General features: G+C 39.1%; 1 protein-coding gene across 16 annotated transcripts in view; it reads left to right on the forward strand.

The window, feature by feature from the left end:
- Positions 1-25,285, forward strand: part of SGCD (sarcoglycan delta) — a 1,054,463-nt gene that overhangs the window by 203,806 nt on the left and 825,372 nt on the right. For 2 of the 16 annotated variants that reach the window (XM_063724346.1, XM_063724345.1), the window contains exon 1: positions 2,922-3,153. The exons of 11 other annotated variants lie outside the window; for them this stretch is intronic. The gene's annotated coding sequence lies outside the window, so the exon portion shown is untranslated. Of the gene's footprint in view, positions 1-2,921; positions 3,154-9,123; positions 9,295-25,285 lie in introns of those variants that run through there. 3 more of the 16 variants (XM_063724344.1, XM_063724348.1, XM_063724349.1) reach the window with 2 other exon arrangements.

Genomic DNA, 25,285 nt, shown 5'->3' on the forward strand with positions numbered 1-25,285 from the left:
AACATGGCCAAGAGTTTCCACCTCTACAAAAATTAGTTTTAAATCTTCTGTTCCCAAAGAAGGAGTACTATTTCTTTTTTTTAACTTCCAGGGTTAGAGCTGTTCTAATGTGACCAAGTGATAAGAAATTTTCAAAGAGCCCTTTGGCTTCTTTTAGTGGATCTGGCCACAGGAGAGAATTCCCTTGAAGCAGGAGTTAATGGTTTCATTTACCCTGTTAGGAACAGCATATGTTTGCATTCTATTTTTTGGCTACAATTCTCTCGATCTCTAACTCATACTGTGCTTCCTGATCTGCCATGCCTCGGGAAATTTGCTGGATGGCCAAATATGACAATGGCCCAATTTCTTATTTAGTTGATTCTTTTTCATATTTCACCTTCCTCAAAAGAAATGGAAAATAATTTAGTCTATGAGATTAAAATTCTGATAGGAATGTCTCTCTCATTTATACAAGAGAAAAAGAAAATAGTAATAATGGTATCCTGAAAGCTAATCCATAAATGAAGATCACCAGAATAGTCTAAAAATGGATGAAGTGGGTGTTGGGCACAGTGGCTCATGCCTGTAATCCCAGCACTTTGGGTGGCCGAGGCAGGCAGATCACGTGAGATTAGGAGTTTGAGACCAGCCTGACCAACACAGTGAAACCCTGTCTCTACTAAAAATACAAAAATTATCCAGCCATGGTGCTGGGCACCTGTAATCCCAGCTACTCAGGAGGCTGAGGCAGGAGAATCACTAGAACCTGGGAGGCGGAGGTTGCAGTGAGCCGAGATCGCGCCATTGCACTGTAGCCTGGGGCACAGGGTGAGGCTCCATCTCAAAATAAATAAAAATAAATAAATAAAAAGGATAAAGTGATATATCCAGGAAACTGTGGGGCCACATATTTCTAGAACACCAAACTTGACCTCTCTACTTTATCATATAGTTAGTTTTTTTCTTCTAATTGAAGCAGAACAATGGGAGAGAAATGCATAGACCCAATTAGTGCCTGCCAATAGCCATTGGATTTCAATTTCTGATCCAGTTTTTCTCTCAGACTTGCCTTCTGTGCAATCTCTAGCAGTCAATAGTTGCCTAAATTTTCATGTTTTATCTTCCCCCTTCTCCTCCATATGTCAGCTTCATAAAGAATATGTGTATATGTGTATCTGCTTCTGACCTCTTTCCTGTTAGAAGCACATACTTTAAGAGGTAAAGAGAGGAAGGCTGAAAATGGTTCCTGCAAAAAGCTTCCAGATTACTGATTAATATGCATTGTTTCCATAGAGTGGTTTCCTGTCTCTTGCTTTAAAGCTTATTTTTAGTTGACTCTTATAAAACGCTAGCCAGTTTGAATTCCTTTTCCAGTCTGTAGAAAGCACTGAATTGACAGGCATCAAGAAAACTAAAAATAACATAAGACAGAACAGAGTAGAATTTTAGAGCTAGAAGTGGACATGAACATCATCTATGTCAATCTTTTCTTCTTATAGACAAAGATATGCAAGTTCAAAAAGATTAAGTGCCTCTCCCAAGGTCACACTGCTAGTATATGATTGAGTTACGACATGAACATCTGTTTTTCCACTTATTGGCCTGTGTTTTTCCACTATGGAAAATAATTATAATGCAACAGGCAGGGCCAATGGTACAAAACTTTCATTGCAGAGAGGGATTTGCCTCAGATGAAAGAAACCTACTTAGTCATTCTATTTCAGTCTTTCATCTACTTATTCCTCCTTAATTATTATCATTAATTAGTATTTATCGATTCCTCTCTGTTGGGTAAACTGCTTCATTGCAAAAACTGGTATTATAAGCCCTCTTGGAGATTACAAACTTAAAAAACAAAGAAAATGCGGCTATACTTTTAAACCTTGTTCCCCAGAACTTTGCCAACATCCCTTTTACCTTCTAAAATAGATCATTCATCATGGAAATCCATTCAACATCAAGGACAAGACCCTTGGAAGGATGAGAAACTGGTTTCCTTCCCTTTTCCTATTTTCTTTTCAGTATTTCTTCCCTTTCTTTCACTCTTTGACTCATTTCTTCATTTGAAAGATGGATTGATTCATTTACTGATTCAGTGAACAAATATTTGGTGAGTGCTTACTGTATGCCAGTCTTAGGCTGAACACTGGAAAACAGAAAGACTCCCTGTCTTGAAGGAAATTTCCACTTTGCATGGGAGGAGAGACATGTGACAGAGTGACCAATTAGGACCCTGTGGCAATTGCAGTGTTTCTAGCCTTTCTCACAGGATGGCATACCTACAAAATGAAAATATTGTATGACACATAGCAGGACGTTTGTGGTGATTTAGAACCCTAGATGCGATTATTCTTGGACAGAGGCAATGAGTGGCCTGTCCTGGCTGCCTCAGACACCCCATTTAGCCTCCTCAGCAATGAAATGATCAACATCTGTCCCTGGCTTCCTGGTTGGGACACACTGCAATAGTCTTTGGAGAGGAAATGTTTTCCTAAACTGATGAAGTTGTAATAAGGACAAAGAAAAGATTAATCTGTGAGCTATTTAGGAAGTAGAATTGACAATACTTGTTGAGTAGACTGTGGGGAAGAAGTCAAGGATGAGTCCCAGATATCTGACTTGAGCAACTAGAAGGATGATGGTGTGGCTTACTGAGATGTTGAGTATTAGTGGAGAAGAAAAGGAGGAGAAGGGAGTATGGTGTTTTCTTGTGGTGTTGACTGTAGTTCCCTGTGATGGAGACACACTGAGCTGGGGAGTTGAAGGTGGAAGATTTATTAGGGAGTTCTCAAGGAGACAGTCCTATAGAAAAGTGAGGGAGGGAGGAAATGGCAAAGAGAAAAACAGAGCCAGTATTTTGTTGTAACCAAGATACCAACCAGTCCTACATGAAGCTCTGGATGGCACATCAGATTCTGAAATTTGAGGCTCTTGCCTTCTTGGGCCTGGCCTTTATATTTCCATATTAACCAGTCATATGCTGTGGGCTGCCTTCTGGGGGCGGCATACTCTTGGATGGTGCAGTCATCAGAGGACAAAAGCAATGTCCAGCAAGGGACACAGCTGTGAGCAGTCAGCATCTTATGTTCCAAGCAGCTGTAGGACAGTGGGGTGGATAGCTCAGCCTCAAATAAGGAATCTCTGTGGAGCCTCAGACAATCCACTACTCTGGTAAGTGAAACTATCTAGGAGGCATTTTACACTTGGGTCTGGCTGGAGTGCTGAACTTGGCATTCATTACCATGTAGGAGATAATTGAAGCAATGGGGGTGATAACAGTGAAAAGAGAAGATGGACTAGAACAGGGCCTTGGGCAATACCAACATTTAATGGGTAAGGTAAGGAAAAGGAGCCCAGGACAAAAACACGGTGTCTAAGGAGGTTGGAATCTCAAGGGAGGTTGGTCACAAAAGCCAAGGAGGGAGAGCATATTAACAGTGTCCAGTGTTTCAGAAAGGCCTCAAAAATGTCAGGTGGATTAGTTGAAATTTGGTATTTCTTGGTAATAACCAAGAGAGTAGTTGTAATTTGAGGGACAGCAGTTTCTGTGGAGGTCTGGAGGCAGAACCAGATTTTGTTAGGTGAAGAAAAAACACAAAATGACCAAACAGGACACAGTGTGTACAGACAACTCTATTAAGAATTTTGGTTCTTAGGGGAAGGAGATGGGGTACAGTGGAGAAAGTATATAGGATGGAAGATGTTTTGCCTTGTTTTATTTAAGAAGGGAAATATTTGAGCATGCATAAGTGCTGATGGGGGGTAGCAGTAGAGACGTAGTGGGCTGAGACTCTGGAAAGAAAGGGGACACAGTCTTTCTTTCTCTGGAAAGAAAGGGGAGGCTGAAGAGTCGGTGTGAGACAGATTCAAAACACAAATGGGATGTGAAGCCTCTGAGGATTCTAGCTGTTTAAATCTAGAAAGAAACCTGAACTCAGGCAAAAAGCAACACTTTCAAAAACTATGTAATAAACATTGGTCAACAGACAGCATTTGATTCAAACTCTTCATAATCACAGGCAGCACTGAAAAATACTGACACATAGAAACCCTCTTTGTGGCCATCAGAAAATACTTGCCAAATGTGTTAGGCATTAAAAGGCTGTAATAAGAATGCAATCAAGCAGAGCTTCTAAGTCATATCTCGGCTAGAGTAATTCAGTTCATCTTTACCAGATGCTTAATGCACCTACTATGTGTAAGGACTAGAGACACGTACTCTGGAAAGGGCAGTGGACTTGTACTTGAGACACAGGTTTAGTTCTTGATATATAGCTAGGACTTTCAGGGAAAATTAATTTCTTTTTTGAAGTAATTTTTCTTTTGAACTCAAAATCACTATTTTTAGCATTTGAAAATACTAACTAGCTCTATGGCAAGTGGTCAACCTTTCTGACCCTCTATTTCTTCATCCTTAAGATGTTTGTTGATCATTAGGGCTCCACTGAGTTTTAATGCTGTGGGTTTACAAGACAAGATCTTTGAGGTGACCTAGAAGGAAGAGTTTTGGCAGACATGAATTGTCTCTTGACACCATGAGACGAGATTTAGAGAAGTTAAGTGATGTGTCAATGTCCCACAGGTGGACAGCGAACAACGTGGCAGGGATGTGCCTGAACCCCCACCTCCCAGTTCAGTCCTTATTCCTCACGCTTGAGTTTCTGTAACTGGGTGAGCAAAACCCTGGGTAGAATGAGAATATGCACAGCAACAGGATAAACATGAACTATCTCCCTGAAGATCTTCATTTGTTTGGCGTCTATGATTTTAAAACTTTTTAAAATTAAAATAAAAAATGGCTTAAGAACAGAACACAAATTCAAGTAAAAGTGAAAGTTCGAAGTAATTTTGCAGTTTATGAAGTTATATTTGGTCAATATTTCTGAGGGGCTTGAGAGAGGGTTTCTGTGTGTGGGGGTATATTTTTCAGCACAGCCTCTTAGGTTATACTCAACTCTGGGGATGCTTATTTTCTCTCCCCCACTAGTGCATGTATTTTGGTGCAAAACTTGGAAGTACATTAAACCAAACAGTATTTTTAGCCCCCAAAGAAAAGTTGTAGAGAAAGAGGGCATTTGAGGTTGACTGTTGCATCTGGGAAGACCAATAAATCACCAGAAGCTCCAGCCCAATCAATGCCCACTGAAAAATTTGAATGCCCCAGTGCTGCAATGGGTAATGAACAAATGTGTACAGTGGGGAAGGGATCTATTTCTTGATGACTCCTATTAGCATAACCATACAGCATGAAACATAGTTATTGCTTGAGACAGTACAGGCAGATGATTCTTACCACTGTTAACAGCATATATCCTTGATATGATAGAACTGTGGCTTCAAATATGGGGGTTTCATACTACACAAGGGTGAGCAAGACTAATCAGGTGCTACAGGAAAACATGAAGAGATTTACATTTACAGGTTTTGAACTTCTAGCCTTTAACTTTCTGTATGTTTTCTGAAGTGCATAATACATGAATGAACTAATACATGTATAATTTACCAAAAAGACATATATTGGGGGTATATGCTGAAATGTATTTTGTTAATGGTGCACAATATCAAAAAGGTTTAGAAAGAAATCTCTGGATTACCTTTCTGTGCTTTGAGAGTAAATTAATGCAGCCCTGATCTTTTTGTCTAATACTAATGATTAAGATAAGAAGTTGTCAATCTGAACCACAAAGACTGATTTCTTACCTCAGCAAAGGGAGCTGGAAAATGGCAAAGATGAACATTCATAGTTATTTGTTTCATACTCTTTATATAACAGGCTCCTTGTGAATGGGTATTTCCAATTTCCACACAAGGCCCTTGGAAAAACCATCACCTAATCAATATGTTAATGTGACAGCAACTACCAACTGAGGAATGTCATTGCATTTTCAATTAGAGTTACAGAGAAGCAAGAAAAGGAATCAAGGGAATTGAACAAACGGATTTTGCTAATGCCAGCAATATTTCTTTACCAAGAACACTTAGTATTTGTTTAGTGCCTTTTAATGAACATTTTGTGTTTTTCCCCTAGTAGAGAGTTATTTACCTGTTTTAACTAGTGAACCAACAATTATTTTTTTCACATATCACGTTATATAGCTTATAAAACACATCTGTGATATTTGATCCTCATAAACACCCTGTTAGGTAAAGAGGGTCAGTTTAGAGTTCCCACACTGTGGGTGTGAAAGTGTCCTCGTTTAGATGTAAAATAGGTCCTTAGAGCTCTTACCTGGGGTGTTTTTCAGTGTCTCACATTGCAGGGAAAGAGCAGTGCAGCGTAGATGATGAATACAGTACACTCTGGTGACCCAAAAAATAAATACCTCAACTTTTATTCCATGGCAGTCTTACCTCTTTCCCTTGTCCTTCTTGTTATTGTCTTCCTTTTGATATAGAAAGAAAACATAGTTGAAAGAAATCCAGAAAAACTTTACAATTTTTACCCAACCCAAACATATCTAGTCATAGCAAACCTGGGAGGAAATATTTATCACTAATGCACAAAAGAAGGCAGAACAAGGAGGAGGACCTGAATGGGGGACAAAGGCACCTGAATTCACCAAATAGTTTATTGTCAGGACAGAGGAAGGGATGTCTTGCTATAGCAGGAGAACTTTCATCACAATGGATCATCAGCCTCTTGGCACCTGTTTCTTCTGTTCCACATCTATTTTAATCAGGCACTGAATGCTTAGCCAGAGAGAGCCCCATGGAAGAAGAGCCCAGAAATGGTCTTTGATCTTAAAGAGCATGGCATATTGTTGGGTAGATAAAACATGAAAATGGGAAGCAGGCAGTAAATCAACAAAGGCAAAGCAGAAGAGTGGAATGAATTGTTAAGTTTGGAGTTAAAAGGATTTGGTTTCAAACAATAGTAGCTATGCTCTGTGCTAATTGACAATCGGAGAATATGCCCTTCTGCTTTCGGGATCTCAGTATGTCCTTAGGTAAAAGGAGGAGACTGAATTGGGGCCTCCAGATTTTATTTTAGGGATAAATTTTCATGATTTGTTCGTTAGTAAACATAAATCAGTTGTACAGGTGAAAATATTAAGGAAATGCAAATAAGAGAATGTTTTATTTCTGGGAGGTTTGTAAAATGCTGTTTGTGTCATGTATACCTTCCTATGTATATTGCAGTCACTCTCTGAAAAGAAGATTTGAGGACCAGTATCCTTGCAAATAGACTGGAATTGGCAACGATTTAATGAATCTGGGGGTAGAATTGTGCTAATCCATGACCGAATTTTTTACTTGTCCTTAGCAAAATGAGGAAATTAAGAATTTGTAAAAGTGAAACCTGAATGTGTTAATATTCTCACCTGCATTGGCACTAAAATATCATTTCCCTTATAAAATGATGGTGATAGTAAAACAATACTATGGATAATAAATACCTAGATATATTAATCTTCTTTCTTGGAAAGTAAAGTACAACCTACTTTCAGATTACTGAGCTCCTTTTCTTGGACTAAGAACTTGCTGCTGAATTTCCTTTCATTTCTTTTGGTTCGGGGAGTAAATTTTTCTAGTATATTAGTTTCCTCAAGCTGCCATAGCAAAGTACCACAAATCGGGTGGCTTAAAACAACAGAAATGTACTCTCTCACAGTTCTGGAGGCCAGACATGTGAAATGAAAGTGTCAGCCAAGGCCACATTCTCTCTGTAGGCTCCAGTGAAGGATCCTTTCTTGCCTCTTCCTGGCTTCTGTGGTCATCATCAATCCTTGGCACTCCTTGGCTTGTGGCAGCACCACTCCAATCAGACTCTGCCTCTGTTTTTACATGGCTGCCTTCCCTCTGTGTTTCTGTGTCTTCATATGGCATTTTGTTTGTGTCACAACTTCTGTCTTCCTTTACTTATTTTTTATTTTTTGAGGCAGAATCTTGCTCTGTTGCCCGGGCTGTAGTGCAGTGGTATAATCACAGCTTACTGCAGCCTCAAACTCCTTGGCTCAAGGGATCCTCCCACCTCAGCCTCCTGAATAGCTGGGACTATAGGTGTGCACCACCTTACCCAGCTAATTTTTCTATTTTTTTGTAGAGATGAGGTTTCGCCATGTGGCCCATGCTGGTCTCAAACTCCTGGCCTCAAGTGATCCACCCACCTCATCCTCCCAAAGTGCTGGGAGTACAAAAGTGAACCACCACCACAGCTGGCAACTTTTTCTTTTTTTTTTTTTTGGTAGAGACAGGGTCTCACTCTGTTGACCATGCTGGTCTCAAATTCCTGGTCTCAAGTGATCCTCCTGCTTCAGCCTCCCAAAGTACTGGGATTACAAAAGCGAGCCACTGTGCTTGGGTCCCAACTTTCATCTGCTTGTGAGGATATCAGTCATTGGGCTGCGGCTTACACTAATTCAGTCTGACCTCATCTTGACTAATTACATCTGCAAAGACTGTATTTCCAAATAAAGTCAAATCCTGAGGTACTGTGTGGATGAGAATTTTTGAGATACTGTTCAGCCCACTATTTCTAGCATGAAAGATTCTCCGCAAGTTTGCTGTTTTCAGTCTCGTAGGCCTCATCTTCCAACCACTGCATTCCATTTACCCTATGTTTGTGCTGCCTGTGGCTGTTCAAGTATGAATGCAGGACTTTTGGTTCCAAATATGGTGCTCTTGAAATATAGCAAAGATTGAGCTAACAAATACTTTAGCAAAACAATGGTAATGAAACTTAATAAGCTTGTTCAAAGAATTAGAAGAGAGACATACATCTTGTTTAATTATATTAGTGGAACAAATAGATATATAAAGTAAAAGGATATATCTATTTCTAAACAATTTAAATTAAAGATATCCTATAGTCCAATAATTCCTTTTGCTAATCAAATCCAAGGAAATAAATTAGATAAATAGAAAATAATTTGTGTGTAAAGATGTTTCTTGTGAAATTGTTTTCAACAGCAAAAAAATTGCAAACAGGAAATATTCCATGATGGGGAGTGTTAAAATAAACTGAGGTATATACACATCTGTACCCATTAAAATTTATGCCTACCAAAATTTTGTTTTTTAAAAAATATAGTAATGGTGGGAAGAAATTTACAATAAAATTTCAAATTAAAACACTGGAAATAAAATCATATGCAGCAATCATTTAAAGCAGCAGTTCTTAACTAGGAATGATTTTTCCCTCAGGGTAGTACCTTGGCAATGTCCAGAGACACTTTTTGTTTCTACAGTCAGGAAAATGTGCTTCTGGCATCTAGTGGACAAAGATCAAGGATGCTGCTAAATGTCCTACAATCACAGGGCAGCTCACTACAACAAAGAATTATCCAGTCCACAATGAAAATATTGCCACAGGTGAGAATACTTGATTTCAAACATATAAGTGCTTTATCTTTATATTTCTGTCTCTCATCTCTAAAATAGAAATGTAATAGTATCCATTTCTAAGGGTTATATAGATGATTAAATTAGTTCATATAAGTGAAGCACTTAGAATAATGACTGGAGAATAGTTAATTATTCAGTAAGTTTTAGTTATTGTGAGCTATTACCTGTGTTACAGTGCAGAAAGCTGAAATGCATTGGAATGTGATAGTGATTATATCATAGGTACTGTCAGTGCCTTCCAATCAAAGATAACTGGAAAATATCTGTAGTTGAACAAGTTGGAGCCAAGGAGAACACACACCATGGAGAACCCTGTGGTGTCTCAGCAAGAGAGTGTTAAAAAGGACCTGTTTTAGGGTTTGGGCTTTGCTTGGGTGACTGTGGAAGGGTGTAAGGAAGCAGGGATTCACTCTAGATTGCATGCTATCGAAAAATGGGGGCAGTCTATGATTAGGCATCTTAATAAATCTTATTTATAGGGAGGGCACAATAGGGTGAATATAAAGTAACAGTTGGTAAAGAAGTAGCAGTCATGCATTTTGCCTGAGAGAGGGGATGTTTAATATTTTGTGGGAAGCACAATGACCTTGTCACTGTTTGTGCTTAAATAAAACCATGAAGTGGCCTTGCTTTGTCTCATTTTGTCATGGTCTCAGAGTAATCTTTGAAGTTGTTGTTTTGTAAGATGGTTTATGTCCAACAAGAGAATAATATGGTCAGTTGTGAGTGGCATACCAACTTCTGAATGTCAGAGGCTGCTCCTTCTTTCTTTCTCAGTACTTTTAGTTTTCTTAACACTTTTTTGAATAGTTTCTAATTTTTCTACCTTGAACTTGAATTACTTTTGTAACTAGAAAAAATTGCATGCTAAATGAAAGATAATAAAAGGCATGCTCATGGGAAAACGTGTCAGGTCTACAGCATTATAGAATGAAATCTCATATTTGTAAAATAGGCATTAGAAGATAATTGCGAATAGTTTGTACTCTTCCAAATAATATTTCATGATCCTTGCCCTTGATGAACTTAGGAAAATAGAAGGGAGGTAGCTATTTTTTGATGCCCCACTTCCTAGGTGGCCCTCTTTAATACAGAAATTTTAAGGAAAGGTCCTTTGTAGTCACGGATTTTTAAATGAATTACACATGCAGAAAATTGAGTTGCTTCTTCAGAGGAGGATATCACGTTTGGATGGTATTATGTATCAATCAATTGAATCGTCATTTATAGCAAAATAAATGTGGCTTGTCTTTACTCTTTTAAAGAAAAGTAAAACAGGCTGAGCACAGTGGCTCACGCCTGTAATCCCAACACTTTGGGAGGCCGGGGAGGGTGTATCGCCTGAAGTCAGGAGTTCGAGACCAGCCTGGCTAACATGGTGAAACTCAGTCTCTACTAAAAATATAAAAATTAGCTGGGGGTGGTGGTGTACACCTGTAATCCCAGCTACTCAGGAGGCTGAGGCAGGAGAATGGCTTGAACCCGGGAGGCGGAGATTGCAGTGAGCCGAGATCGCACCACTGCACTCCAGCCTGGTGACAGAGTGAGACTCTGTCTCAAAAAAAAAAAAAAAAAAAAAAAAAGGTAAAGTAAAAAAAAAAATACAGCATATATGAAAGAAAATATGAATGTCTTTAGGATCTCACATTCAATAGCAAGCAAAGGAAACAACTTAAAAATTGGATTCTCTCGCAAATTTTCCAGTAACATTAAGGACAAATAAATTAAGCATATCTTATGCAACAATCAAAGCAAGCATCTCCAAGGATATCTTTAAATATGTATGAATTCCCTTTATATTCTGAATCCTTTTGAGATTACATTAGGGGGTGTCTCTTGAACTTTACATGTATTTTTAATTACTTTTTAATCTTTATTTACTTTTTAAATGTTAAAAGTAATATTTTCTCATTATAATACTTTCAAACAATAGAGAAGGGTATAAAATGAACAGTAAAATCTTTTCCTTTTCTAATTCGAATCCCTAGAGTAATGACCTTCTAATTCTAATCCAGTTCTAATTTGTTACAGGTTTTAGTGACTTTTTTTCTGTTTTTAATCATGGAGAATAATTTTACTCTCATACTTGAAATACTAATATAAAATCTGACACGTTCTGTGAGTCTGGAATGATGTCTGATTTTTCTCTTCATTGGATCATCTCCAGTACCTAACATTGTACATACTTGCTTAGCGGTTTGAATGAGGGGATAACTGCAGGAATTCCTTATCTCAGTAAATGCTTTTGTGCAAACTCAATTATTGAGAAAAGAGAATTTTAAAAATTCTTTCTTTCTATATCTCCCATATTGTTTCTCACAGACTTGGCAATTGAACCTCATAGTTCCCTTCCAAATTCCCATTTTTTTCCTCCTCTGCTATTGCTGTATTTTATTTACACATCACATTTAGCTTCCACTCTTAAGACAGCTCAGCTCTTAGAGTAGCCTCTTTCACTAATCTCTTCTATTCTATCTCTCCCCACATTTTCCCCTAAGTTACCTTTCTAAAACATAAATCTGGATTCTTCCCCTCTGCAAAACTTCAGATGAGTCTCATTGCTTCCAGGATGTAGTCCTGACTTTCTATTATGGCACAGACTTCAAAGATCTTTTTAAAAAGTTAATCTCAACCTCTTTTCCTAGTTCCATTTACCCCTACTCACTGCTCCACAGCCTTTACCAAAATAATCATTCACACGACAAGTAGTTTTTTGTGTGCCTACTGTGATTCCAAATTGTGTACCATTTCTACACAACTTTCCCTATTCACTGTGCACTTATCTACTTACCTTGTTTTGATCCCTTTTCAGAAATTCATTCTTTCCCTTCTCCATCAGAAAAAAATCTGTGTGTCCTTTAAAGCTCAAATGTCTCCTCTATGCAAAATTTACAGGGTCCTACAGATTGAACTCCCTGCTTTTTTGTGCTGAGTAGGATTTTGCTTATACCACCAATGAGGTCTCACTTGTTTTGAGGGTATGTGATACATATGTGTTCCCTATGCCCTTTTCAACTCTTCACCCCTCTTGCCAAAGTTAAAACACTTCTTGAGTATAAGAAATTCTTTCATTTCTCTATTCATCATTGTATTTCTCTAACAGTGTATTAACTGTCTGATATCTAGAAACACCTCTGTACAACTTAAAGAGTCCTTTGCCCAAGAAAAATGATGAAAAATTATTCTTAGTCAATGGGGTGTGCTTATATGATGTGCAATAAATGGAATGGGTCTGAGATGAGTGGATTGAACAACTTCAACAACTGAAGCAAAAGAAGTTTATCTAATCCATTGAGCATACTGTATTGTGCAAGCAAGATGCTTCTCCTGTGTCTGGAGGACAGCAAGAGAGGAAGAGAGTGAATTAGAAAGAAAAACACACAATAGGTTCTGTGATATTGTTGGAATATTATGGCTAATGTGAATGGTCTTTTGAGCCCTTCCTTCTTTGTGTCAGTGAGCCTTATCCTCAAAGAATGGAGTAGACCAGGGATTCAGGGACTTGTGCGGGTCTGGGAGTAGGGTCCGATTTTAGCTCATGGATTTTTCATAATTAATAAGTTCTGTTCCACATTTATTATGTATGATAGTCTGAAATTAACACTCTTCTCAAAAGTCATTACTTAGGAAACTGGAATAGATGCTCTGAACGGTTCTTTCCAATTAAAATATTTTGCAATTATCAAACATCGTTCATACTTGTAACTGTTAAGAACCACTAAAAACTTAAGATTAAAGTATTCTTACCCTCCTTACTTGAAATGACTTTATGTTGAAAGGTCACATTTGAATGGGAATGATCACAGTAATCATAATCCCTGACATTTGTATCTGGTTTTATGTTAAGTCTCATATAATCTTGTTTTGAAGTTACTCTTTTTTTTCCTCCTTTCTTCTCATATATTGTTGCCAAAGCACTCTGATCTTCCATAATGGTTAGGATAGCTTAACATTTATAAATGGTTGCGTGGGTTTTTTAATATGTTGATGGCATATGTTCCTAAACCGAATAATCATATGGTATTTGAACCAAGTCACAGAGAAGGTAAATTTACCAAACACTAAAGAAAAGAAAAGCTCTTCTCCTTATTTTTAGCTTTCTTAAAGCTTTTTAAAAGTAAGCTTGTTGGGTTATCTTCAGTGAATAAAACTTACTATTATATGCCTTTATATTCTGAGTTCCATGGGGGTTATAAGAAAATTGAAAGAAGTAGCAACCATTGAAGTAAGTATTTTGTTCAAAATTGCTTCAACATCTTAATGGATTATTTTTCCATTTTTTATTTTAACATCAGAAGCACTTGTCTATGAATATATTTCAACCTAAGTAGATTCAGTTACACATGCACCCAAAATATTGCAAATCCTTTGCAGTTATCTTCATTTAATGTCATTTATACAATTGTTTCTCTATAAGGATTCAAAATTGTGGGGTTTTTTGTTTTTTAAGTGCTTGGGGGCTGTTAAATAAATTAAGCAATAGTTGTGTTGAACATGTGTTTCTGGTATCCCACTAATACATTTTCTTAATTAACGTAAGCAAGTATTCTTAGCATTTTGGAACTGAATAAATTCCAGGTTAAATTAAGTCTGGAAGTATGTTAGCTACCCTTAGCATTCATTTGAAAATTAGAAAGCCCGAGTTCAGATTTGCTTTCAGCCACTTACTATATGTCTGTTCTTATGCAAGTTGCCTTAGTCCATTTGGGCTGCTGTAACAAAGTACCATGAAGTGGTAGCTTGTAAACTACAGTAACTTATTCCTTACAATTCTAGAGGATGGGAGGTCCAAGGCACTGGCATATTTAGTGTCTGATCAGGTTCTACTTTCTGGTTTATAAATGGTGCCTTCTCCCTATGTGCTCACATGGTAGAAGGTGTGAAGATTCTCTCCCTGGCGTCTATTGTAAGGGCACTAATCCAGTTCATGAAGGCTCCACTCTCATGATTCAATCACTTCCCAAAGACCCCACTTCCTAATAACCCACCTTGGAGGTTAAGATTTCAGCATACGAATTTTGGGGAGAGACAAACATTCAGATCATAGCACAAGTCACTTTCTCTCCAAGTTGAACCAACAGTTGAATAGTTTTGTAGCCTGTCATGTACTCCCACAGCACTACACTCTTTTACTGTAGCACTTTGTACACTTTTCATTTATATATTTAATTGAGTAATTATTTCCCAACTGTAGACTTTCTTCCTGAATTGTTTCTTGAGGGAACAGACAGATTTTCTTGAGCTTGGATACATTGGATAGCAAGCTTGACTCTGGACATTATCTGGGCCTCTACTTATCAAACAGTTGTCATCCAAAGGTATTCTCCTAGGCAAATTTCATATCAATAGAGGTAATCATGAGAAATATATTTAAGTTAGCTTTGTATTCTGCATGTGACAAAATTTCATGTATTACTTTGACGTGTTTTAGTTCATAGATACTTTGATCTACTCACCCTCAACATAACTGGTTTTTGGAGTTATTGTTGTAACAAAATTCAGTCCATAGAGGTGTCTGATTAATCACTGAAACTGGACCCTTCATTGGACCAAAATGTTTCACCAGTGTGATGAGACATTTTGCTGATGTGTAAAATGTTTTAATTCCCCCGATTTAAATGTTAGGAGCATTTGGTTTATCTCTTTGTATTTAATGAATCATGAACCAAATGTAGTTATCAGATGGGTCTACAACAATGGAAAAGGTGCTTTTATTTATAAACCAGAATATTGACTCATATGCAAAAAGATGGAGTCATTTAAGGTGACCACTGTGAAAAGCTGGATTTATTATTCTGTTTTTGCCTTTTCCTTGTCATCTATAATATTCTTTATCTCATTATAGAATGTCAGTGCTGGGAAAGACCTTTCAGGTCCCTTGCTCCTACCTCTTCTACATTTTCATTTTATAAATAAGGAAGCAAAACCAAGAGGGTTAATATGTTGCTTCATCCACTGTTAAAGAGACAGGGCTGCAACTAGAATCCAAACCTCAAAGTTCCTATGTCATCTGGCCTTGGCCTATCAGTCTGACTTTAGTTTTTTATCCCTCTTACCCTCTCTTTTCTCTAGCCGTAGGGGTCTTCTTGGTTTTCAAACACATCTAGCTCAGTTCTGCCCCAGGAATGATAATCCTTACATTCTTGTCTGTCACAAATGCCCTGTCCCAGGTGTTTGCATAGCTCCTATTTTATCAGATATTAATATCATATATGTCCCATTCTACTCCATTATCCTTCATCAGTTTCTTGCTTTGTACTTATCAGAAACTGCAATGCTCAATTATTTGTTTATTTTGTTTGTTTATGGTTTGTCTCTACCATTGGAGACAAATGTGGAGATAACTCCACAAGCATACATAGAGTATTTTGTCTTTCTTCACCATTTCTACACCTTTTAGGACAGACCCTGGCATAATATAAATATTTAGTCATTAATTGTTAGGTGAATAAATTAGTGAATGAATCTCATTCTTACTGTTGCATGCATAGTGGCCAAGTGCATAGGTTTTGGCTTAAGATGGAACTGACAGCTTTGGTGCTTCTATGCGTACATCCTTGGAAAGCAATTTAACCATTCTAAGCTGCAACATTTTTAGCTGAAAAATTGATATAAAATATTTACCTAACTTGAAGATTTGTGAGGATTAAAATGGCATCATGCCTATAAAGTATTTGCCCAAGGCCTTTGCTATAATGTGTTTAATTAAACCTTAATCAGTAATATTATTTTGTCAGTCATCCCTAGGTTATCTTCAGAGAAGACTGTCAGTTAAGGCTTGTTGATTTCAAGCAACGGAACCTGTGTGAAACACCCACAGAATTAAGGAAAAGCTAAGAACCAAGCTTAACAAGAATGGAAATGAGACCATGATCTAGGTGTCGGGAACATTAGGACACTGCCATTTGGGAGCATCATCTCCTATTGTTTTCTGTCTGTACATGGTACTCATCAAGATTCAAATTTCAGAGAGAATAACTGATTAATCAAGCTTTGGCAGAATTGGATGCACACCTTGATTGACAATCCATCAAGACAGTATCAGATGGGAGTGGATGGCTTAAGCCAAATCACCAACTCATGGTAGAGAATGTTGCCAGGTGCAGAGCCACACAAAGTGAGCAGGTATCCCAGTAAAGAGTATTTGACATCTGCATTTTTGAAAAGCAGTTGAAGATTTCTTTTCCTTGATGAGCAGCAAGCCGTGAAAGTGGCCTGACTTAGTTGGCATCTTGCTCACATCCCAGAGCTGCGTTGGCAAGAAGCCTTTTTAACGATCTTTTTTTGTGTAGCACTGAACTATGCAGGACAAGAGTTCCCTCAAATCAATACTCAAGCACATTTAATATCCCACTACCTGACAAACAGAATAACTCATGAAAAAGTTGTAAAATGAGTGTTTCCAACTTGGTACAGCTTTAAAGAATTAAGCAGTAGTTTTTCTTTGTGTCTTCTTTTATTTCAGTAGTTTGTGAGTTATTTTGCAAGGAAGCAGCTCTTGGTAATTGTATTGTTTTGTGGTTAATATTTATTAAGCATTATAGTGGAAATTTGTCATTCTTTTTAACTGCTCAGCATCTGAACCTTGTTCCCTGGTTTGGAAAACTCCTCACTCTATGATTTAGGATGTCATGGCCTTTCTTCCATTACAGAAGCTGAAAATGTTGGCTACTTCCTTTCCCCAAATGTTTAGAATGGGGGGCCATCTGACCTACAGTCTGCCCATTGGTTGTACATACCCCAGATGTGAACCCTGGACTAATGACATGACGAAGTTGGGACATGGAGGAACTGCTGTGGCCAGTGCCTGGAGTAAGTAAGTTCCTGCAGTAAGATGGATTCCTAGAGCTATCGTCAGCACCCAATGTTCACAGATAGACAACTGTTGATGCAAGCTGTTGTGTCCAGTGCTTGGGGATGGTTGCAGCAGTGATGTCCTCAGCACATCATTTTGTGACGAGTTTTGGGGCAATATACTTGACCCTAAGTCCCTAGTGATTTTTGAATCCTCCTGGTTCCTTTGTGAGTCAACTAATACCCTTTGAACAAATTATTTTTCTGCTTAGATCAGCAAGAATTGGTTTCTGTTGCTTGCAATTAAGACTCTTGGCTGAAATAAGGCATTTTTATATATGTTTTCTTATTTAATCTTTACCATATCCTAGTGACTCTTGTTTATTCATTTATTCGTTAATTAGTGTGTTACTGAATTCATTTATTCAAAACGTATTTGTTGAAAGTCCATTTTCTTTTTGGTTTCTTTCCCCTGGGCTGGGCTATTGTGGTTGACAAGATAGGAGAGGTCACTCCCCTCATGGAACTTCATTGTTGTGGGAGAGATTGATGCTAAAAAATTATATAAATGAGATAATATCAGCCAGCAATAAATGATATTGAAGTAATGTAAAAGAATAATGAGATAGAAAGTGAAGGGGACAGGCTCAGGGAAAGATATCTAAGGAGTCATATCTGATTTGAACCTTAAGAAACAGCCAGTTAATTAAGGAGTAAGGTGAGAAGCATGCAGGCAAGGGAATAGCAAGTGCAAACTAGCTTAGCATGAGGACTAGAGGAAATGCTCATGTGTCTAATCACTTGCCTAAGGTTGTTACAGGATCCTTGGGGTGTTGCTTTTCCAGCTAGAAACCTCTGTGGCCAGTGGTGCTTTTGCATGAGTTTTGCTCTGGCCCACTGGGACCACTCAGCCTGGCAGGCTGTACTTGGCTTATGCTACCAGCATGGATCCATCGCCTGCCAAGGGTGAGCGGAGTTGTCAGGGGTGTATGAGCAAGCAAGTGTGGGGTCCGGCCACTGCACACAGTCAGGCACACCAGCTGCAGCAGGGCAGACAGCTCCAGGCACCAGCACAGATGCTGGCTCCCTGTGAGGCTACAGCTGGAACAGGTGTACCACAAGCAGCTTCCACGGCTGGCACCAGGGAATGCCGTGGCGCCTGGAAGCTTGGAGATGCCAGGAATCACAGAGGCCCAAAGAGGGTATTACAGTCCTGGCTCAGGGAGCTCCTAGGTCTGGGCTCCCCGAAGGGCTGCAGCTCTTCTTTCCTTCTCTCTTCTCTCCTTCGTGGCATCTGCAATGTGGTGAGAAAGGGGTGCGTTTCAGCCCTGTTTGTGTTACAACCGTTTTAGCCCTGCCATTCGACGGGTCCTGAGTTCTTGTTCTGCACCCAGGAAGAATGAGTTATGTGGACAAGTGGAGGGTGAGCAAGGTGGAGAGGAGATTTATTGAGTGATAGAACAGCTCAGGGGTGACCCCGGGGTGGATAGCTCCTCTTTGCAGCCAGAATGTCCCAATGAGTGTTCAGCTCGCAGCAGAGAGCAGACGCTGGGGTGGGTAGCTCCTCTCCATAGCTGGTCGTCCCATCATCCTTTTAACTCAGCAGAGAGGAGACCCTGGGTTGTGTGGCTCCTCTCTGCTGGTCTTCAGGTTGAGTGCTCAAGTCTGGCTAGGTCTGGAATTTTCATTTTTATAGGCTTCAGAGGAAAGGAGGTACATGCTGATGGTCCATGGGCGGCCATGGGCAGGCCCAGGAAAAGCACCACAAGTTCCCACTCTGGTCCATGGGACTGGCAGTCCGGCCCCCAGGCTTTAGGCCCTGTCAGCTTGAAGGTGGGGCTTCACTAGGGACCCGCCCCCTTTTACCCAGGAGCCTGTCTGCCTCTTACCACTGTTCTGTACAGCCCAGGCTGTTCATGCCCAGGGGCACCTGCAGGCCAGCTCTGAGCTGCCCCCACTCACTCAGTCTCCCTCCCATGCTCGTTGGTGGCCAAAGTCCGGAGGGGGCTGAGGCGGCAGGAGGCTGGCATGTCAGCATGGCCCTGAGTGTGTGCACACCTGGCCAGGCTGCAACAGCACCCAGGAGCCCCGTCCTCACTCTGAGATTAGAGCGAGTGCCAGGGAGTGGGGGAGAGGCCAGACAGGGGTAGCAGACACGTCCGAGCCTGCGGGGTCAGGGAAAGCCTTCCTAGGACCCCAAGCATGCAGAGATACCCAGGTCTGCAGCCATGACTTGGGCGCCTGCTCCCAGCCCCAAAGAGCACAGAGAGGCCCGGGTCTGCAGGCATGACTTGGGTGGCTGCAGCTGTGCCTGGGAGGGTGGGGAACCTGCATGTTCCCGGCTCCCACTGGCTCCATAGAGCATGCAGCCAAGCCATGCCTCCCCCGCTGCAGCCAGCATCTTGGCAGCAGCTGCTGCAGGCAGGCCGCTGCTGCCATCAAGGTCACATATTGAAGCGGTGCTGGAGCCAAGGTGTGATTCCAGGTAACCTCCTCCTAAAGCCTACTTTCTCAAAAACTATAATTTGGGAAATAAAGGAACAGAAGTGAAGAAGCCAGAATGTTAAAATTATTTACACTAAAAAGGGCAGAAGAAAAAAAGAAGAAATGCCTGCATCCATGAAAGAAGTGGAGGGAGAAAGGAAGAGAAAAGGCCAGAAAGCAATGAGTGTTTTGCAGAAAGATCTTCGGGGAGTCCAGAGTACTTGAGATAATATTTGGGATAGCTGTTGTGCTGGGATGAACAAACTTGGGGAATTTGGATATTCAGAGCACTGTGGTCAAGACAGTAGACAAGAAAAATGCAGTTTCTGACCCCAAAGAGCTTATAATTAAGTGGGGAAGACGGGCATTAAGTTGATAAGTAACAAACCTATGTCTGACTGCAAATGTGACATGGACACTGTGCAATGTGTTATTGGACTGCATTGTAAAGGGATCTAATCCTGCCTCATTGGGGTGTTCAGGGCAGGATTCCCTGAGGAAGTGGCATTTCACTGCTGAGAATATACAAAACAGATGAGAAGAGTGAAAGCTGAGGTTCACAAGTTTGATGATTTACCTGTGGCCTGTAGCTTGCCAATGACCTAGTCAGGATTTGAACCCAGCTTTGAAAGCTGACCTCCAGGTCCTGTGCTCTTTCTTTGCACCACAGTGATGGGAACTGTCTCTGGTCACACACAAACATGAACACAAACATGCACATGCCTGCACATACAGACACTCAAAAAGCTGTTCTTTGTTGCCTTCTTGGCCCAGGGGGTGCTTTCTACAGAGGAAGCAGTGATTGCTAATGACATTCTTGGTGCATGTGATACTTAGATCACTTTATCAATCAAATGTGGCATTTGGTGGCAGCCCTGCCACCTGTCTCTTTCCATCAGTGTCAGAGAGTATTTCACTGCAGGCCACAGGTGCCAGCTGTCAGCCTGAAACAAACTGGGGTCTGCCCCAGGATAAGAATGCTTAGGGAATCACTTGAGATTGAATTTCTCATCTGACAGCCCCTTCTGAGTTTGGGACTCAAGATTAAGAAACTGCAGCTGGTGAAGGCCTTTGTGTGGCATCATCCCATGTCAGAAGGCAGAAGAGCAAAAGAGTACCAGAAAGCGGGAGAACAACTTTTATAACAAACCGACTCTGGCGATAACTAACGTACTTCCGTGATAATGATGTTAATCAATTCATAAGGGCGCAGCCCTCATAACCTAACCACATCTTATTATGCCCGATCTCCCATACTGTTATATTGGAGATTAAGTTTGCAATGCATGAACTTTTGAAGATACATTTAAACCATAGCAAGGAGCCACGTACAGGAACCCAGTAAGTAGGCACATTTTCCTTGCAAGGTAAAGGGACAGGAAACTATGGATAGTAATTTTGTGGGAACTTCTGTCAGTTATAATTATATTGCTATTAATAATCATTGATATTATTTAAATAATTATATTGCTATTGATAATATTGATATTAAACAATTATATTGCTATTAATAACCATTGATATTTAAATAATTATATTGCTGTTAATAATCGATATTATTTAAATAACTATAATTACATTGCCATTCATAATTATTGATAATTAAAAATTTAATGACATTACTATAGTACTAAGGTTTTTCTGAATGCCTCTATGTTCAATACCTCTATGTTCAATGTCTCATACATTCAGTGCCTCTATGTTCAAAGTCTCATACATTACTTATCATTACCTATATTATCTCATTCAATCCTTATAATAATTAATTGATGAAAAAAGTCAAGCTATATTATAGGAGGTGAAGTAGCTTTTTTATAAGACAGTGTTTCACAATCTATTTCATATTATAGCATACTCAGAAAATGAAAATGTATTTATTGTACACTGGGATAAAATGTAGCAGAAGTAAAAGGCCTCCTAGTGCAGAGAAGGTCACCCATTATTAGCACAATGGCAAAAAATGCTCAGATGTAATGGAGAGTTAGGAGAGGATACTCAAGTCTGTCTGATGTCAAAGTCCATGTTCCTGGTGGGTAACTCCTATTGGGGCAACCTTCCCACAGAAAGCAATGACAAATTCTGCATAATATATTATATATGTAATATAGTATTACACATATACACGCACAGACATGAACTATGTGAAGATAATGGAGACCGGACAAAAGCAAACAAATTGGAGGAGAGTCAATACTTGAAAGAGAGGTATGGCAGTGGATAAGTTTTGTTTTTATAGCATTTATCTATCATCTATGTATGTATGTATGTATGTACGTACGTATGTATGTATGTATGTATGTATGTACGTATGTATGTATGTATGTATGTATGTATCTATCTATCTATCTATCTATCTATCGTCTGCCTGCCTACCTAATCAATCACGTGGGCTAAAACCCTCAATCTTTCTGGCATGAGGAATTTGAAAACAGAATTTGGGGCAACTTGAGAAGTTGAAAAGTAGGAGAGAGGGAATTCTAGAAAGGACAGCACAGTAGTGGAAGCCCCAATTCTTCATATAAACTCTTGTCAAATCTCTGGTTGACCCCTAAACTATGCAAGTATGAAGGCTAAAATAATTGAACAGAGATTTCAGTGGCTGCCCAATGCAATGGAGGCAGAATTTGGAGTTTCAATAAAGTCAAGTGTCGGCTAAAATAAACAAATAACAATGACAGAAACAAATTTCAGAGGAACAGAACACAGATAGAAACTATGATGTACAATATGCAGGATACCTACCAAAATTCCTAGACACAGACATATGAACAAATAGGAAAATGTGAAGATACTTAAGGCAATAAACCAAGGCAACCCCAAGATAATCCAAATGTTAAAATTAGCAGCAAGGATTTTAAAACAGGTGTTATAATTATGTTCAACCATGTAGAGTACAATGTGTTCATAATGAGTCATCATAGTCTATGTTCTTCATGAACATTCCATAATGCCTCCTAGACTTTTGTTAGTGTGTTTTCCACATAACAGATTTAAAAAATGAAGGACAGAAAAGTGTCTTTCCTAAATTATTTGTACAGCTGTGATAGAGTTGAGGACAAAGTCCAGGTAATCTTACTCCCTAAGTAGATTTTCCATAGAGGTTAGGAGCTCAGATGCCATAGTATATCTGTCTTGATTTGAATCACTTACTAGCTATATTAATAACTGCTATGAGAATTACACATGCTATTGCATATAAAATGCTTGACAAAAGTGTTTGACACATAGTCCCCAATAACATTTTTGTTACAATCACTGTTGTCATCATCATTATCATGCCATCATATATTCATATGTGGAATTCTGCTTTATTGGTGAAATTTAATTACTACATTAATTAGTGAAAAGGGAAGAATCTACCCTGGGAGTCTGTTTCTTCATGTATTTATTTAAAATTTAGTAAGCACCTACTTTGTACAAGAAGATGTGCTTGATCTAGGAGAGACATAGGCATATATAAGACATGATGGTTGTTATCAATGGAGTGTAGTAACTAATTTTAAAAATTAAATAATTTACATAGAAGGGGAACCAATAAACTCCAGAACTATATTTTTCTGATTTTTCATAGTTGGTATAGATGAGATGATTAAAGTTTCACAGGTGTAATAATCCCCTTAATGTCAGTAACAAATAGTCATCCAGTTCCTCTTTGGGGGTTGCTCAACCCTACAGGAAGTGGAAGAGCCACTTCCTCTGAAAACATGTACACACCAACACAATTTTGAACTCAAATGTAGGGATTTACTGACTCTTAAACTCTATTAACAGACTCTCCATTGCAGACACCTCTACTTTTAATAATGCAAAACTGGCTCCTTCAAAGTTACCCACTTTACTGTAAAGCAGCCCCTTTATTGTCGAATAGCTCAAAGGTGAGAAAAAACTTCCTCAGAGCTGAAATTTGCATCTATGAACCTTCCACCTGTTCAGTGGTCCTCCTTCTGTCCTGCAGAGGGCAGCCTGCACCATTCTGCATGACCACAGCCCTGCAAGTGTTTGAAGATAGTTTGTTCTGCCTTGGCCGTCTCTGGGCTGAATGTCTCCATTTCTTTCTGTGGTTATTCATTTCTCATGGGATGCAGACCATTTATCAGCCTGATTGCCTTCCACTAATTGTGCACTAGCTCTGTGAGTTGTTTCCTTTAGTCACACAGTAATATATACTTACTGTAAATTAAGATTAAACCAAAACCCAAACAAAGGAGAAATTATAGGGTTTTGTATGGGGGGATAAAAGTAAATGTGTATATATGTATTACTTAGGCAAATCACATTCTTATGAACGATGATTGTTAAAGGTTTGCAGATGCCATTCCAGACAGTGACTAGGCATGTGCTGTGCGTTTATCTGTATACACACGTGCTTTTTTCCTACTCAAATTGTACTGTTCTCTAGTTTTTAAAAGCTTAATCTATGATAGACATTGTTTTACCTTAAGCTATAGATTCCCTCATTGGGTCACATGGCATCAAAAGTATAGAGTCGAGGACAGAACACAACATTTTAATTATTTAACTTAGAATCAGGGCTGTTGTTACAGTCATAATTGTTTTATTTGTTCAACAAATATGTATTGAAGACATACTGTGTTAAGTGCTGTGATAAGAACATACACTGTGAAGATATGAACCTTACCCTCAAGAAACTCATTATCTAGTGGCAAAGACAGATAATCTGACAAAAAATGTGGTAAATTTATGATTGCACTGAATTTGTCTCCAACTTCTGGTCATATTTTCTTCTCCTTTTCTTGTCTTTGTAAACTAACCTTTAGCATATCTTTTTGAAGTTAGGCTAATGTTTAAATACATGATCTTTTGTCTTCCCAAATACATGCCTTTGAAGATATAAGAGCCGTGCAAAGAAAAAAAACAAGGGAGTGTAAATCTTAGCATACAGATGGTGGCCCAAGTGAACAAACACATACCAAGAGTTTTTCTAGATACCAGTGGTTTTATTTGTTTCTGATTTTAGGTACCAAAAATAAACCACATCAACAAATAGGTAGAAGTTAAGTTTACAGATAAATTGCCACTTGTTTTCAAGAAGAATTAATATCAGTTAGAACTGTCTACAAATGAATAGAACCAATGAGATCTGTGTTATTGGATACATTCAAGCAGAGTTTGTAAAACCGTGTTAATACTGCCAAAAGAAATAACTGGCTTGGAGTACACATTCAGTAAATATTTGTAGAAGGGATGGAAGGAGAGAAGGGAGAGGACAAAGGACAAGGGGCAGTAGGGAAGGGAGAGAGAACTTTCAGTCATTCATTCAAAAATATTTATTGAACATCAACTCTGTGCCTGGCTCTGTGTTAGTTACTGGGAAAACAATGGTAAGAACAATAGAGATGATCCCTTCCACTCATAGGATTTACAGTGTAATGGGGAAGACAAACACCAAGTAAAAACATCACACCAACATGCAACTACAAATGATGGTAGGTTGTGGAAGGCAAAAGCCTGAGGAGCTGTGAAAGCATTTGCAGAGGGCGGAACTAGCCTGAGGCTTCAGGGATGACTTCTCTCACGATTTAAGTCTTCTGCTAAGCCAGCAAGTGGAGTGTCCAAGCATAAGTGCAGATTGTATGTCTGGAGGGTGGTGCCAGGGACCCTCAAGGAATACAAGAAAGACCAGTGTTCCTGAAGCCCAGAAGAGGAGGTGGATGGCAAG

Source organism: Pongo abelii, chromosome 4 (genome assembly GCF_028885655.2).
Source record: "Pongo abelii isolate AG06213 chromosome 4, NHGRI_mPonAbe1-v2.0_pri, whole genome shotgun sequence".
Taxonomy (NCBI): domain Eukaryota; kingdom Metazoa; phylum Chordata; class Mammalia; order Primates; family Hominidae; genus Pongo; species Pongo abelii.